The sequence below is a fragment of the Ruditapes philippinarum genome, unplaced genomic scaffold, assembly GCF_026571515.1.
Source record: "Ruditapes philippinarum isolate M1 unplaced genomic scaffold, ASM2657151v2 ctg5390_1_1_1_1, whole genome shotgun sequence".
Classification (NCBI taxonomy): Eukaryota; Metazoa; Mollusca; class Bivalvia; order Venerida; family Veneridae; genus Ruditapes; species Ruditapes philippinarum.
The window spans coordinates 25,453-33,765 of record NW_026867134.1 but is presented as its reverse complement, the minus strand read 5'-3'; positions in this window follow the sequence as shown (position 1 = coordinate 33,765).

Below are 8,313 nucleotides of genomic sequence, written 5' to 3'. Positions count from 1 at the left end.
CAACCTTTACTATGATTGACTTGTATGTGTAAAGTTGTATTTAACGAGCCTGTAGGGCGTGTATACATACGTGTATTATCTTCTGTAATTATATACCTGCAAAAAAAATCTGAACAAAACGTTTTTTTTTTCTTTTGTAGATAAAGCGATTGTGTATTGAAATGTTGTTGCCTGGTTTTTAATACATATGCTGTTATTAAGCGCGGTTGAAAAGAAAAGGTAGCATTATCACCATGACTTTGACTAATTAAATGTGTGAAAAGATTTTACATTTTATTTCAAAATGATCTGCATTTTATTCAGTTATTTTTATCTTAAAATTTCATTTGCAACTTTGATGCATTTAGTGCATGGATGTTATAACATTTCTGACAAATCTAAAATAAAAAATAGACACGCTCAATACACACGTAGTCTGTCATTATGTTTAGATACTTAACACAGGCTAGTCGATAAATACAATACAGATACGGATTTGTGTATTTCTTTAATAAAAAAGACATATTTTATCAGAAAAAGATCACTATAAGAAAACCAACTACATTTATATAATTTACTGGACATTGTGACGTAATTTAGACTACTAGTTGATTATACAGGAGGACAATAAAAGAAAACATGCCAATTCTGATCAGTTTGTAACATTGGCATACGATAAATCAGTGTTTAAATATTGTTATCCGGTCCCTTTGTTAGAAAACTACAAGGCGAATATCAACTCAAGTCCACTTTAATCATATGAAGTAGATATTTATACAATGATATGTGATTATCATTGGTATTTTGTGAAAAGGATGGCAATTTCTTTTCGATGACAGTCTCAGACTGTTTATAAAAACACATTGCACTTGCATATCAAATTCTTGAATTAAGAGACATTATACAAAATATGAAAAGAAATTGCTGTAATAAAGAAACAAAGTACAATGCCAAACGCGTGAATATGTTATTAAATAAGTGGACAAGTATGCTAAAGCGTGGGCAAGAGACTTCGCGTGTAAGGACCAAGCCCTGTCAAGGAGAAGCGCATTATCAGCAGCCCACATGCCAAAGGACTAGGTATAGTCCACCTTCAAATTAATCCTGACCCCCTCCCTAATGTTAAGTAAATACGTAATCACAGTTTTAACTCTGGATATCGAAAGTGGTCCTAGAGTTCGGACACCAATAATATACATATATTTCTTTCTGCAATAAATGTCTTACGTAATTTCATTATGCAAATCCATGAATATAATTCTGAAAATCAGAAATTAAATTAAAACAACACATTGTCTGAAATATATAGTTTGAAATATGTAATTAATGGAATTTAGTATTACTATTTTTGCATATAACTAATATCCAAACAAAGAAAACTTCAAGGTCAAAATTTTAAGTAATTAACAGGAATTATTTAAGAAAAGTTTCCTAATTCTTTTAGACATTCCATATTAAAAAATGAAAAATCATACCTAAATTATGATGAAAGAGCTTAAATTTAATTGCCACACACTGACAAGTGTTTTCACACAGGCATAGATAAAAAGGAGGTGATCATTTATTGGTAACTGAACATGTCACCAGTTGAGATTATGTTTTATTCTTCAATAAAATACACAGAAAGTTGACACTTAAAATTGCTGTCCGGTTTTCGGAGGATTTTTTGTGTGCATGTTTAGCATTAGAAACCATAGAAAATCGTCAGGTTTTCGGAAATTAGGGGTTCCGGTATTCAGATGATTTTTTTCAATGAACATATAGGAGAAAATACGGGTCTTTTAAAATGGTCCGGTTTTCAGAGGATTCCGGTTTTCAGGGGTTTTCCCTTTTACGGGGTTTTGGTTTCTACCGAGAATTTCGACCCCAAGTACAGGAAAGGGCCTTTACTAAAGGGTTTTTGGGAAAAGGGCTTTTTGACTCTTTTTCCAACTTTGTTTCGGGACAAACTTTTTATAAATGGGAAAACAAAATTTAAATGTTACCAATTCCTTTAAAATTGAATAGGACATTCCCAGCTCATAAGTTGTGTTGTTTAGTTTAAAGATCGTTTCAGCACGACATTTTGTTGTGGCTTGTGGTAAAATTTATTTTTTCCTATGCGGCCTATTTTCTTTTTAGGTGGTTCCCCCGAGACCAGTCTTCCTCACTTGGGAATACCTTATTCTGGACCGTTCGTTTCCAAAATTCCAGACAATTGAAAGTGTTCTTTTTAAAATGAACTTTTGAAAAATGCGAACTTGTATGCCCTTCACCATTTTTTTATTGTAAAACCTCACTTTATTCAATTTCTTTTTTTTGGGGAAGGTTTACCGGGCCTTTTTATTTATAACAAGTTTTACACTATTATATTATTCGGTAAACAACGACCTAACCATTACTAAAACCAAACAACAAATTTACAAGTTCGTATCTTCCATTGCATGCAATAACATATGCCATTTTTGCACACTTAATAGATCTGAAATATACAAATGAAACGTAAAACTCGAAATACGGAAAATAGAGTTTTAAGAAAACGTGGATAACCAGGTTGTAGAACTACAAGAGTACGTTAACACAGTAACATGGTTTTAAAAATGACAAAAGTAAGATTCACAAAAGTTAAGCGATTTTAAAGTCAAGCATAACGCTATACCGCCCCTCTCGGAGTATTTACGAACTTTCTATGCGGACAGGTATAAACGGCGCCCTCTCCCATATTTTAAATAAAACTGAAGGACAACAACGGCATTTTCCATTGTTCATAAAATATATATGTTACATTTTTTTTACAAAAGTTTTTTCAACAGTAGCAACATCACTTGAAAATTTGCTGATTTTAAACCATTTATGATGAAGATAACTTATGGCATTACCTTATTTTTTAACATCGTGTTCTTATCAGTTACAAATTATTTATCATTTTAGTGATTAGTCTGTCCGTGCTCTGCCTAGTGCCCTGTCCTGTGTTTTGCTTGGGTCGCATTGGCTTATTGCCACTTGTTCTTGTGTTCTTGTTCTTGTCATGTGGGGTTGCGTTCATTTGAGCGCCGCCTTTCCTTGTTGATCTTTTTTATCATATATTCCGAGAAACATCGGCGATTGGGAAAATTTTTAGGGAAACAATGACCAACTTCAAGGGAGTATTTTTATTAATAATGTAAAAAAAAACCACCCAATATTCTTATTGGTATCATTGAAAAATGTATTGGGCACAAATTTCATTTTCAACAAAAAACTGTGCAAGTATATATTTTAAAGCGGGCCACCGAGATTTCCTTTCCGAAATCAAGAAAATACTTATCCGTAGCACATATGTACAATCTTTAATAAGGTATTTTCAGTATGAATAAAAACTTTTTGTACTTGTTCATTATCCCTCATGTACAGACTCAATCAAACCGAGTCTGCAATTCTTATGTAATTTTGTAGTGATTAATGCTTCCGAGGGATCACTTTGTTTCCAGAATTTTATACTTCACAACAGCAGGTTTCAAGTGCCGTGAGGGCAGCTGTGAAAAGTTGCCCCGTACTTCACTTCAGTGATGTTATATTTTTTCTGGTCTTTCGGGATCATTGATGCCAGCGCTATTAAAGTGTTGAGAAATTGGAGTACCGTTCAAGCTGTGCTAGGGGCGTTGAGGCATGTTACACTTGTTCATTATCCCTCATGTGCAGACTCAATCAAAACGAATCTGCAATTCTTATGTAATTTTGTTGTGATAATGGCTATCCGAGAGATCAACTTGTTTCAAGATTTTTAATATACTTGTTCAAAACTTATGGTCTTAACTTCATTTAATATTTATTTTCCTTTTTGAATAAAGTATGCTAAAGGAAGCGACGTTATTTTTTTCGAATATAATGAGTGTGGATTTAAGAGAGAGAAAAAAACAACGATAAGTAAGAAACAAAATTGTTATTACTTCTACGTAATTAATTTTCATTTTTAAGGCATCACTAGAAAGTTTCATTAAGGATTCTTAAGCACTATTAAGTGTGTTGACAATTGAGTACCGCTCAAGTCCGGTGCTAGGGGGCGTGAGGGGATGTTGCACCTTATTCATTATCTCTCATGTACAGACTCAATCAAACCGAGTCTGCAATTCTTATGTAATTTCGTTGTGATTAATGCTTCGAGGGATCACTTTGTTTCCAGGATTTTTTACTTGAGTCTAAAATTATCAAACGCTGCCTTTCCTTGATAATCTTTGTTTTTCATATTCTAAAATTATCAAAATTGACCAAGAAAATAAAAAAGTAAGTAGGGGGCGCCATGTTTCTCTTACTGAATTTCAGAGTGTGTTTTTGTTTTTCTTCTACTTGGGATCATATGCCGTTTTTCATTCATGGTATGGCACTTACGTGTCACATTGAAGTTTCCATGATAATCACCATATTAACACATCTGCGGATGTTTCAAAATTTCCAAATTGTACCAGTTGTTACATGTTGAATTTTTGCTTAAAAGCCGGTGCTAGGGGGACGTGGACGAAAACTTGCTCTTTCCATTACCGTCCATGAGCAGGCTCAATCAAACCGGCCTGCAACATTCTCAATTTTGTCGTTTTGAGCGTTCTTTAGGGATTCTTATTTTCTCTATTTTACAGAAAGTAACATGATAAACTTTTTAACAGAAAGTTAATTCATTTTGATTTAATTCCTTTTTATTTTGAGGTATTATATAATTATATATCATAAATCGTATTAATCACACTTTTATCTCAATCCAAAATTATCTATTAAACAATCTACAGATATGACGTAAATGTTTTAGAATGGACGCCGTGTTTTCCTTCACTTTATTGAGAAATAGGAGAGAGGCGACGGGAATTATACCTGTCCGTGCATTTCCGTGATAGAAGATCGTAAGTACTCAGAGAGGGGCGGGGCGTCATGCATGACTTAAAAAAATCGTTTAACTTTTGTGAATCTACTTTTGTCATTTTAAACGTGTAACTGTGTAAATGTTTCTGTTTTTAGTTTTACGCTGGAAAACCCCGTTTTAATAAAATTTTTATTTTCTGCATTTTTAGTTTTTACATTTCATTTGTGTTTTTTAGGGAAATATATATTACAAGTGTGTTTAAAATTCTTATGTATTATATGCCCAAAGGGGCCCGTGGGTACCCGAAAAAGCAAGGGGTATCTGCGAAATTCCCCAAAAATTTTTGCCCAAATTTTTACCCAAAAAAAATTTAAAATCTTTGGTAAAAAAAACGCAATAAAAAAATAAAGTACCCAATTTTTTGTCTCTAGCTTTATTTTAAATTTTTGGCCCAATTAAACCCTAGAAAAAATGCCAAAAAAAATTTCGAAAATGGGGCCCTTGTTTCCCCTTTTTTGTACTTTGTTTTTCCTTTTTGTTTAAACCCGGGAACCCAAAATTGGGGGTAGACTTTTTTTAAGATTTTTTTCCCCCGCGGAAAAAAGTTTTATATATTTGGGGAATAACTAAAACACATTTCCCTAAGGTTTTTTTTACCTTCAAATTCCAAAAAAAGGGGCTAAAAAAAATTTAAAAATTTTTTAAAATGCAGTTTAACAAATATTTTTTGGGTTTTTCCCCCACCCGGGATTTTTGAAAAAAATTTTTTTAAAATGAACTTTTAAAAATTTTGTTTGTTCCGTTTTGAAATTTTGTTTTGAACCCGGAATTTTTTGAGTTTCAATCTTTTAAAATTAATTTTTAAATAATCCCCCCAATTTTTTTCCCTTTTTACCCAATTGCTTTTTAAAATTCAATAATTACCAATTCAAAAACCCCTTTTTTATCTTATTCCTGAAAAGGGTTTATAAAAAAATTGTTAAATGTTTTGTTGGTCAGTTTTAGATTAAAAATTGTTATTTAAAAAAGGGGGCTCCTTAATTAAAAGTTTTGGATTAAGAGGCAATATTGTTTGTGCAGGGAAGCAATCAAAAATGCTAGACATACATGTTCGCATTTTCAAAAGTAGTTTTCAAAAGGAATACATTACATGTCTGGAATTTTGGCAACGATCGCCCTCCATAGAATACTGTTGAATCACCCTTAGGATACATGGCCTGCTTTTTAAATTTGTCTTTTGACGTATTATCTGTGATATGCAGGCTTTATAACCTCTGATCCCCTTTCAAAATTTCATTTTATTTAGTTCCGCCCATTGTTTTCTCTTTAAGGGCACACGAATTTGTTTACTTGGGGACCATATGCCGCTTTTCATGGAATGGCATTTACGTGTCACATTGAAAGTTCCATGATAACCGCCATATGAACACATCTGCGGATGTTTCAAAATTCAAAATTGTACCAGTTCATGTTAATATTGAATTCTACTTAAGTCGGTGCTAGGGGGCGTGGACGGTAGTTTGCACTTGACAGTACCGTCCATGGACAGGCTCAATCGAAGCGAGCTATAACATATTCAATTTAGCCGTGTTGGGCTTTCTTTAGGGATTCTTATTTTCTCTATTTTACCCTTACAGCAAAATTTCACAATCCCTGGATATAAGCTGCTTTGGGCCTTTGGAAACGGCTTGGAACTCTGTTTGTCAAGCTCAAGAGAGTCTTGAAGTAGGGTGCTTACAAGATTTGATGATTGAAGAATTGCCTGCAAAATGAATGAGTCTCCCATAAATCCTGCATATATCCAGATTGCTTTTAACAAATCAGGGGTATTCTTTTTAATCCTAATGTCATTGCACAAGAGTCAACTGCCTCTACGACTACTGTTGCTCAACATGTGAACAAGAAATGTTCCACTTAACAGTCGTTGTCAGCAGAAACATTCTTATAAAATAGAGGGGGCAGATCATAAAAAATTTAAAAACTGGTAAAGCAAGAAAAACACACTGAAAGGTTGTTGGTGCGAAAGCCATTACAGAACCTGAAATTTTAAAAGCTGTAAAAGAACATGTCCAGTCAGAAAAGGCAAGCCAAACTTTCTATATAAAATTTCCCCCTAAAAACAAGATCAAAAGTAAGAAATAACGTCGCCTTTCCCTGGTTTTTCTGGTCTTAATAGGTATTAGGGTCTGTCAAAATCTTATGAACTTGATACTAGTGAAATACCAGAGTCTGACATATGCATTGTTTGTTTCCACTTCTACCCACAAAATGGGATAAAGTACCCATATCTAACTACATGTATTGTGAACTGGGGTAGATGTGATGTGTTCGATGGGTATGCTTGACACTTTGCTCGGGAGTTAGAGTTTTGAGACTTGAGGACACTTTCCTATACCCCAGTTATAAAAAATAATAGTTATGTGAGACTTCCAAATGTAACTAGTTAACTGTAAGTCACGGTGCATATCCATATCGGTACCCTCTTTGCGAAATCTACTGAAACGGTACCCTCTTCGCATATGCACAGGCCATTCTTTGCTGAAAACAAACCAGCGATGGATACTTATACAACTTATTTTCCTTCTACTGATGAATAGAGGTATGTCATGTGGTTAAGTAGTGTACCACGGAACACTAGAATGTTTTATTTATGTTATGTTTTATTCTTTGCTGAAAACAAACCAGCGATGGATACTTATACAACTTATTTTCCTTCTACTGATGAATAGAGGTATGTCATGTGGTATAGTAGTGTACCACGGAACACTAGAATGTTTTATTTATGTGTTGTTTTGTCATGTGCCAATTTTTCAATTGCTGCAAGTTCAAAATAAGCTTCATAAAATCGATATGTCACGCCTCGCTACCGCCTTGATATATATTTTCGGGCTGAAATGAACGAGTTACTTGATTTTATACGCACCATCATGTTACATGTGTTCATATATTTATCATCTTTTGACAAACTGCAGTAATTAGTCAAAAATGAATGTAAAATACATAAAAACATCCTACTTTCGGTTTTGCAGCGGTACGGGCTACCTCTCTCCGTTTGAATTTTTATGTCACAGGTTACCTCTCGCTCATTTTTAACGCACATGAATAATAGCGTTAATTGTTTTAAAATGGATTTAATGTTCAAAAGTATGGATTTGTTTCTTAAAAACTGTTTGATCAGTAATCAAATATGACCCACGAAAATACCCTTCGGAGAAAAGTGCTAGCTCTGCCTTAGAACTTGAAGGTATGTAAACGTATTTTTATATTGAAAGTAGCTGTTAAAATTTATTCTATTGTGTATGTAAATGAATGGTTTGTTTAAACCTTATTGCTTTTTGTTATTTTTTTTATTTATATCGGTTTCGTCAGCGACATTGTCCTCATACCCACGAAAATACAGACGCGTAGATATAAAAGATGTTAAACAACGGAAGAATCAAACCTGCTACCTCGCATACTAAGCTACCGTTTTTAACGTTAAGATATTAAGTGTATTTTATTTTGTCAATATTTTTAGTTGTTAT